This window comes from Tenebrio molitor, unplaced genomic scaffold (genome assembly GCF_963966145.1).
Source record: "Tenebrio molitor unplaced genomic scaffold, icTenMoli1.1 SCAFFOLD_87, whole genome shotgun sequence".
Classification (NCBI taxonomy): domain Eukaryota; kingdom Metazoa; phylum Arthropoda; class Insecta; order Coleoptera; family Tenebrionidae; genus Tenebrio; species Tenebrio molitor.
In genome coordinates, this window is record NW_027184268.1 from 60,095 (window position 1) to 69,585 (window position 9,491).

Consider the following 9,491-nt stretch of genomic DNA (forward strand, 5'->3'; position numbering starts at 1 on the left):
ATCGCCCTTCAACCGGAAATGAATAAAATAAAAATGTCAATAATCGGTCGGTCCTCTCGATTCGGGTTGGGTTGCGGTCGTTCGTAAAATTTTATTGCATCCTGTCATCACCTACCTGCCAGCTGATGCTATCTATTTTATTTGGTTTCGCCGTAAGGATAGTTTTATTTCTTTTTTTCGTCGTAGATTATCGTGTGGCCCTGAAAAGGGCCATTTGTGCGTGCCCCGTTGCCGGTAGTACGATGATGACGTCGGAACGAGGCACAGCCGAACGAACATGAGTCGAGTATCCATCCACGTTTCTCACTTTTTCCTCTTCGGCGAAGCGGCCTTTTTCACCTTGACAGGAATGGCTTTGGCTGTCTTGGGTTTGGGTGCTTTGGGTTTTTTAGTCGGACCAGCCTTGTTAGATTTCTTCGCTTTGGAAGGCGATCGGGGTTTCGGGGCGGCTCTAGTTTTCTTTTCTGCCGAGGAGGCGGCCGATTTCTTGGCTTTCGCTGCGGCGGCGGAGGCAGCGACGGCGCTCTTCTTTTCGGCAGCAGTCTTCTTCGCTTTGGGGGAGGCTTGTTTTTTGGCTGTCTTCGAGGAAGCCTTGTCGGAAGTCGTCGCGACGGCGGTACGTTTGGCGGATGATTTTTTCGTCTTGGATGCGGCGGACGAAGCGGGTTTCCTCTTGTCGGAGGCGGAGGCGACTTTGGCACCACCGGAGGTGGACGAGGCGAGCTTGAACGAACCCGACGCGCCCTTACCTTTCGTCTGAACCAGAGATCCCGACGCCACGGCGCCTTTCAGATATTTCTTGATGAAAGGGGCGACCTTTTCGGCGTCGACTTTGTAATTTGCGGCGACGAACTTCTTGATGGCCTGAAGAGACGATCCTCCGCGTTCCTTGAGTCCCTTGATGGCGTTGTTTACCATCTCGGATGTCGGAGGATGGGACGGTTTCGCCCTGGGATTTTTCGCTTTTTTCTCTTTCTTCGCGTGGGATTGAGGGGTGGCAGCGGAACCGGTGGTGACCGATGATGCTGTTTGATTTTCGACGTCGGCCATCTTTCACGTTAAAACGTTAAAAGTTAATAATAATTATTGAAAAAACACTTGCTCACACACGTACACTTCGAGCACCTCGTGAACGAGAATTGAACAAAAAAATTTTCTAAGTCTTTATAAAATAGTCGCCACTGCGGACGGAAGACTGAACGCGCACCGCGTCCGCCGTCGAAGAAATTGCAGGCCTCGGAATCGTTGCCCGCGTGATGGCATCGTCCTCTTTCCTCGATCACCATCGCCACCGTGTGATCAAGCTGGCCGAACTCGGTTTCCGAAGTTTCCCTGGAGATAGCGAAGTTCGTCTCGGAACGTCGGTGGGTTTCGAATCAGGTACACGCCCCTCCAACCACCAGCCCTAAATCCGGGTCGTCACGGTTTCGATTCGGGACCGACGGTTTACGTCGGCGGTGCGGGGTAGACGCGTCGATTCCGGGAATCCATATTTCGTTCGCCGAAATATTGGTCCATCTCTTCCCGGAATACCGCGCCACCTTCTCGATTTTACGACATCTTCGCGTCGCCAAACGCTTCCGAAACGGTCGAAGCACAGAAAGGACCTGGTGTTCGAACCGAGGCAATTCCGACAACAGGATGCCGCGAACCGCCTCTCCGACGTTCAGGTCGATCGTTTTCGGCGGAAGTTGAAACGGGACGAGTCGACGACGGGTCCCGTTGCCGTCCGGACCCTTCGGGACGGCCGAAAGTCCGTCGAGAGGATCATCCGAAAGGAGACGGTCTTCATCGTCCGACCGATGCCGCACCTACGAGTTTTCCGATATTTTCTTCGACGGATCTTCAGGTTTTCTTCCTTTCTTCCGTCTTTCTCTCTTCGTAATTTCGTGTCCGACCTGCGTCGTCCGAAGTCGGGGTGAAGATCGAAGAAAAAACGCCAAAAATAACAACTCGTCAGCCACGCACACCGCGTTCGAATGTTGTGACCAAAAGTTGGCCAGTGACAGCTCCGGGCTCTCAGGGGGTTTTCGGGGCATAGGGCGTGGGTTCGGATTTTTAAAAATGGGCGCCAGGCAGCTATTGTCTTGAGCTGGTTGTTGCTTGTCCAGCTGCCGGGACAAGTGCTCAGATCTTACTCGTCGAAGGTAAGTAAAAGCAAACGCTTTCTGATCGTTAAACAAATTTTGGTTTATTCAATTTTTGTCCAACAGTCCAGGAAATTCGAATTGCTTACTTAAGTGTGCACTGGTCCGTGGAATTGGCAACGTTACTCTACGTAATTTGGTTAATTGAAATTTCGAACCAGTTCACATTAATGATCTTATTCAATACCTTATTCTGGTCTTATCAAGAAAGCTTTCCTTTACAGGTGACCTTGGAATAAACTTAAAATTAATACAACTCCGGTAGAAAAAAAAACGAAAGGAAAATCTGTTGCATGCGTGAAACAAGAATGAAGCGCAGTCTTCTGCTTTCATAAATTTACAACGTTAATTTAACATCGATTCTATAATTGAAAAAATTGCAAATTTACTGGAAGTAGAAGAACTGCTACTAATAATTGAAATGTGGAATTTGAAAACTTGAGCTTTGTGAAGTCTTTCTAAAAATTTGAAATTATTGAAATGCGAGATTTTTACAAATTGAAACGGTTCTAAATATTGAGAAGCGGGATATTTGAGGCGTTCTTTGATTTTTCGCAAATCCGCAATTAAATTGTGCGACTTATCTTGCGCCGGTAACGTGGTGTGACCTTGACGATTTTCTTTTGTCCTTGGTGAAACGGTACGTGGTCCGATGACCTTAATGGGCGGTTTGCGGTCTGGCGACGACCACTCTGACGAACGACGCGGCGACGAATGACCCTAAAGAACGACGTTCCTGGTCCGAACTATCGCCCCAAATAACGATGACTGGTCCGGCTGACCCTAAAGAACAACGTTCCTGGCTCGAACTATCGCCCCAAATAACGATGACTGGTCCGGCTGACCCTAAAGAACAACGTTCCTGGTCCGGCTGACCCTAAAGAACAACCCCTAACGAATTGTCGTTAGTGTTGCGAAACTCAATCGATTCGGTAATTACCTTTCCGCTGAAAGGGGTTGCTTCTCGATAATTCGAAGGAGGACTTTCCGGTTCTCCTTCGCGGTACGGTAACGGTAATCTGGCTCGAACTACCCCTAACGGACGAAAATTAGTGAAGTGAATTCGCTAATGAAGGATAATTACCTCTATCTCGCTAGATGACGAGGGGTTTCTCGACCACGGCAAAACGGTAAACGGTAAAACGGTAAATCTTCGGGCTCCTCGACGGCCCCGAAGGCTGGCAGCGCCGGACGATAAGCGCCATGGCGTTCGGCAATCCACCCACAGGGATGATTGCGGATCCCGAACGCCACGCACGTGATTCGCAGCTCGCGACTTGCGGCACCTGCCGCCCGCTCGGCGGTCGCCGACCGAGTCCTCCTTTATTTCCGCTCGCGATCGGTTTTTTTTTGGCTACCCCCGCCTCTAGGAGATCAACCCGAAAGATCTGGACCTTATTCCGTTGGGCGATAAGGCGTCCCGGTTATTGTACTGACCGCGCATCTTGATGACAACTTCCGGCGATCCTACACTTGCACGCTAAATGACAGATGGTCGAACATGGCGCCGGTTTGTTTACGTTGAAATTATACCGAGCGGGAGAATTCAGATTTTGGACGGTATTGTGTCGGTAAGTCGTGCACGTCTATCCTGATGTTAATTGCCGTAACTCGCAGGTCAAAAAAAAAGGTACCTGGTGCCCCCAAAATGATATCCGCAGATGATCCCGATGCGCTTGGGACTCGCCGGGATACGACTACGCTTATAACACCAGGCGCGGCATCACAGCGTGATCCCGACGTGTCCCCACAAAACGGACCACCTGCGAACAACGATACTGAACTGGCACCAAGACTCTCCAAATTGATCCTTCCGCTTCCGGAATGAGCGACGTAAAAAAACTTGAAGGCAGGGTGGGCGCGCCGCGTTGCCAAATGCCGTGCGTTAACTGCTAGTTCCGGGTCTTCGAACTGCGATCTATTAGCCCCGCGAGCATAAGTAGGACCTCGTGGCCTCCTACTCCGGCCAAAACGAATAGTGGCACTTTGACCTGCTACACTACCCCCCTCCTCAAAAAGAAAAAAGAAAAGGTAACGCGGTTGCCTTTTTCTTTTTACACAAAACGAAGATGAAGTCTTCTCAAAAACGTCAAAATTTGTTCAATGGAAAAGTTTTGATTCCGCCACAAAATGGCTAGTTGATATCTGCGCGTATCAAACGATTGAAAACTGAATCTCAGTGTCAATTAGTACTTGAGTACTGCGGTATGATGTAAGTCGAATTCGGGATATGTCATAAATGGGGTTTTTCAAATAAACTTTTCCTGAACAAACTCCACGGTAAAATTTTTGGTCTCGATCATTTCAAAAAATTCGACGAAAAAAAATGCAACGCAATTTTCGCTGCAGCGCTCGAAAACGGAAAGTGAAAATGCGACGAAGCGTTTTCCACGATTCCACGGAACGTCATCCGCAAAAAAATCGCTCATAGAGACACTTGGAGGTCTTCGAGTGTCTGACCTTGACATTGGCGAAATGTCCACCGTTTCTCCGATTGTGCGACAAGGATGGAACTCAAACAAACATGTCACCCGAAAAAGTGTTTCGCAGCGCGATAACGTTCTCAAAAAATTTCTTATCTGTGAAGACACGAGATAAGACTGAATACAATCCGCTAATTTTCTCTGCAAAATTCCTGCTTCTCTTACACGGTAAAAAAATTGAAAACTGAAATTTCTCTGAAACCCAAACCCAAAGCTCCGATTGTTGAACAATGAAAAATCTGTGATCTTGCCAAATCTGTAGTTGAGTCACAAACACGATAAACAAAGCTGAATGAGCCAAACTGACCAAATTTGCGAAATTCAAACGAGGAAGCAAAATCGTCAAAATTTGTGACTGCTACAAAGTTGACAAATCACACCCCTAACAAATCGCGTCAAAATTTGTGGCGGCTCGATTGACTTGACAGGCCCTCGAAAATCCAAGCGTCAAAATTTGTGGCTGTCAAATGCAAGCGAGCCCTCGAGGCCCAAATTGGTTTACAAATTTCGCGAAAATGAAGATGAGCGATAAACGAAAATTTGTGGTTGCTCCAAAAAGTCGGGAAATCGAGCCCCACGTTGTGGGCGCCAAAATTTGTGTGACCAAAAGTTGGCCAGTGACAGCTCCGGGCTCTCAGGGGGTTTTCGGGGCATAGGGCGTGGGTTCGGATTTTTAAAAATGGGCGCCAGGCAGCTATTGTCTTGAGCTGGTTGTTGCTTGTCCAGCTGCCGGGACAAGTGCTCAGATCTTACTCGTCGAAGGTAAGTAAAAGCAAACGCTTTCTGATCGTTAAACAAATTTTGGTTTATTCAATTTTTGTCCAACAGTCCAGGAAATTCGAATTGCTTACTTAAGTGTGCACTGGTCCGTGGAATTGGCAACGTTACTCTACGTAATTTGGTTAATTGAAATTTCGAACCAGTTCACATTAATGATCTTATTCAATACCTTATTCTGGTCTTATCAAGAAAGCTTTCCTTTACAGGTGACCTTGGAATAAACTTAAAATTAATACAACTCCGGTAGAAAAAAAAAACGAAAGGAAAATCTGTTGCATGCGTGAAACAAGAATGAAGCGCAGTCTTCTGCTTTCATAAATTTACAACGTTAATTTAACATCGATTCTATAATTGAAAAAATTGCAAATTTACTGGAAGTAGAAGAACTGCTACTAATAATTGAAATGTGGAATTTGAAAACTTGAGCTTTGTGAAGTCTTTCTAAAAATTTGAAATTATTGAAATGCGAGATTTTTACAAATTGAAACGGTTCTAAATATTGAGAAGCGGGATATTTGAGGCGTTCTTTGATTTTTCGCAAATCCGCAATTAAATTGTGCGACTTATCTTGCGCCGGTAACGTGGTGTGACCTTGACGATTTTCTTTTGTCCTTGGTGAAACGGTACGTGGTCCGATGACCTTAATGGGCGGTTTGCGGTCTGGCGACGACCACTCTGACGAACGACGCGGCGACGAATGACCCTAAAGAACGACGTTCCTGGTCCGAACTATCGCCCCAAATAACGATGACTGGTCCGGCTGACCCTAAAGAACAACGTTCCTGGCTCGAACTATCGCCCCAAATAACGATGACTGGTCCGGCTGACCCTAAAGAACAACGTTCCTGGTCCGGCTGACCCTAAAGAACAACCCCTAACGAATTGTCGTTAGTGTTGCGAAACTCAATCGATTCGGTAATTACCTTTCCGCTGAAAGGGGTTGCTTCTCGATAATTCGAAGGAGGACTTTCCGGTTCTCCTTCGCGGTACGGTAACGGTAATCTGGCTCGAACTACCCCTAACGGACGAAAATTAGTGAAGTGAATTCGCTAATGAAGGATAATTACCTCTATCTCGCTAGATGACGAGGGGTTTCTCGACCACGGCAAAACGGTAAACGGTAAAACGGTAAATCTTCGGGCTCCTCGACGGCCCCGAAGGCTGGCAGCGCCGGACGATAAGCGCCATGGCGTTCGGCAATCCACCCACAGGGATGATTGCGGATCCCGAACGCCACGCACGTGATTCGCAGCTCGCGACTTGCGGCACCTGCCGCCCGCTCGGCGGTCGCCGACCGAGTCCTCCTTTATTTCCGCTCGCGATCGGTTTTTTTTTGGCTACCCCCGCCTCTAGGAGATCAACCCGAAAGATCTGGACCTTATTCCGTTGGGCGATAAGGCGTCCCGGTTATTGTACTGACCGCGCATCTTGATGACAACTTCCGGCGATCCTACACTTGCACGCTAAATGACAGATGGTCGAACATGGCGCCGGTTTGTTTACGTTGAAATTATACCGAGCGGGAGAATTCAGATTTTGGACGGTATTGTGTCGGTAAGTCGTGCACGTCTATCCTGATGTTAATTGCCGTAACTCGCAGGTCAAAAAAAAAGGTACCTGGTGCCCCCAAAATGATATCCGCAGATGATCCCGATGCGCTTGGGACTCGCCGGGATACGACTACGCTTATAACACCAGGCGCGGCATCACAGCGTGATCCCGACGTGTCCCCACAAAACGGACCACCTGCGAACAACGATACTGAACTGGCACCAAGACTCTCCAAATTGATCCTTCCGCTTCCGGAATGAGCGACGTAAAAAAACTTGAAGGCAGGGTGGGCGCGCCGCGTTGCCAAATGCCGTGCGTTAACTGCTAGTTCCGGGTCTTCGAACTGCGATCTATTAGCCCCGCGAGCATAAGTAGGACCTCGTGGCCTCCTACTCCGGCCAAAACGAATAGTGGCACTTTGACCTGCTACAATGTCTAACGGTCCAACTTGGATTTTCGAAGATCGCCGAATCCGAGGGACGATAAATAATAATAATAATAATAATAATGGTAATAAATAATAATGTTAATAATAATAATAATGATATGATGATTATAACGATAATTATTATAGATAGGTAAATAGAAACACAGGTCTCCTCTCGAAAATCGGAACTTCCTGATATTACTTACATATTTCGGTCGATCCAAATGTGGGAATCTCGTCGTCGTCGGAGCAAGCAGCGCGGTAGGTGGGGTGAAATTCTGGATTTTCCACCGCCGCCGGCGGTCGAAAAATGTGCGACGCGGGAGATCGCCAGTCCGTCTAGTAGTCTCTCTTGTCGTTAGAGCGTGACGTGGTGGTTGTTGTGGGATTTCCCGTTAGTTCGGTCCGACGTCGGTCGTCAGAGGGTAAGTGCATACGGAAACGAAACGCATCGCGTTTTGATGTTCATATTCGTGCATCGGAATGTTAAAAGCAATATATTTTACACCAACGATCACACCTAAACACCACGGCAACGGCCATACCACGTTGAAAAGCACCGGTTCTCGTCCGATCACCGAAGTTAAGCAACGTCGGGCGCGGTCAGTACTTGGATGGGTGACCGCTTGGGAACACCGCGTGCCGTTGCCCCCCAACACTTTTTGTTTTTTTTTGAAATCCATAGCAACCACCGAACCGATTTGTTTTTCGTGCAGGTATTCGGAAACATGCACAGACCCGTATCATGTAGATTCATAGCTTTAAGTACTAGATAATTAAGAAAACAATTTTTTTTGTCGATTAATTGTAAACAATTGCAGAATAAAAACTCGTCAAACGGTAAAGGTTGTCGTTCGATCACCGAAGGTAAGCCACGCGGGCAGCGGTCAGCACTTGGACGGGTGACCGGTTCATTATATTCCTTCCGTGAGTTTAACAAAGATAACATATGCAAATGTCGTAAGTGCGACGAGGAAGACGGCGATCTTTTAATGTAAAAAAAATATATATTAGGTTACGCGTACATGCCACTTTGACTGCTGCTTTATTTTTTTGGTTTTTAAATAATTAGAGATCTGAATTCAACATATCAGTTCTATGTTATAATGGACAGACAATGTTGTATTCTTGGCCCCTAACACGTTAAGACCAACATAAAAACTAGAATAACTTACCATTCGTTAAACGTTAAACAATTTCGAACCACGTTTTTTTGAGCTCGAACAAACTCATAACACAACACTCATTTATTAGTCACTGGACCATTGTAAAACGAGAAGAGAGAAAAACCATGCGAAACTATTTTTAAAACGAAGAGAATAAAGGTTTTAAATGGTAGGGCTGTATGACAGACTTGTCAATTATCGTGGGGGGTACGGCTGAGATTTATGACGAAATCGAGCGGCGCCGGCGGTCGGTCACTTTCACGAAAGAGGTCTAAACACGGGTCGTTTACGATACCCTCTGGTTACTAGAAAAGTTCTAGACAGATGTTTGTCGGCTTTTCGAGGTATTTATTTGTGAGTCCAAAGACTCAATGGAGTAATATCGGACTGAAATTCCAAGATTTTGCTGTGTAATCCAAAAAACTATGTTCCTCGTAACATTTAACGATGTGTTAATTCAACTATTATTTTAATTTTTCGTATACGTATTTATACTAAAAAGTACAGCGCTTCCAACAGTGAATTGTGAATTGAAAATGTTTCAAAGAAAGATCGATAGTTTTGAAAAAAATTACATATTAATAAATTTAGATAGATTTAGAAGTATACATTGCACTTACTTTTCAAAATTATTGTACTTCTGATTTGGTTGAAATAACATAATATGTAGCAGTCATAGTCTTGTGTACATTGCAGTCGCGGCTGGTGTTGGGTAAAACCTTTATTTTTTAGGGGGTCATTACCCAAATGACCTCATGGACCAGCCGTTCCTGTTAGGTTTTATATATCAAATTGATTCGTCTGTCTTTTTCATCATGCCTTCGAAAAGCGAGCTCCTGTTTCGCCAAAGTAACTGTGACGTCAATTAAATACGATAATAAAATTCGGTTTTTCCGAACTTATTGTGAGTGAGAGCAGTGAGAGCATCTTCTTTTCG

At 46.2% G+C, this 9,491-nt stretch overlaps 2 long non-coding RNA genes and 1 other non-coding gene across 3 annotated transcripts; 1 reads left to right on the top strand and 2 right to left on the bottom strand.

The window, feature by feature from the left end:
- Window positions 1-2,602: 2,602 nt before the first annotated feature.
- Window positions 2,603-5,629, bottom strand: LOC138141073 (uncharacterized). The gene is made up of 2 exons (XR_011162967.1): window positions 3,088-5,629; window positions 2,603-3,038 (listed from the first exon to the last, which is right to left on the bottom strand). It is a non-coding gene; the product is annotated as an uncharacterized lncRNA (long non-coding RNA).
- A 219-nt stretch (window positions 5,630-5,848) lies between these two features.
- Window positions 5,849-7,385, bottom strand: LOC138141070 (uncharacterized). The gene is made up of 2 exons (XR_011162966.1): window positions 6,478-7,385; window positions 5,849-6,428 (listed from the first exon to the last, which is right to left on the bottom strand). It is a non-coding gene; the product is annotated as an uncharacterized lncRNA (long non-coding RNA).
- A 534-nt stretch (window positions 7,386-7,919) lies between these two features.
- On the top strand, window positions 7,920-8,039 carry LOC138141077 (5S ribosomal RNA). Its single transcript, XR_011162970.1, has one exon. It is a non-coding gene; the product is annotated as a 5S ribosomal RNA (ribosomal RNA).
- Window positions 8,040-9,491: the final 1,452 nt, after the last annotated feature.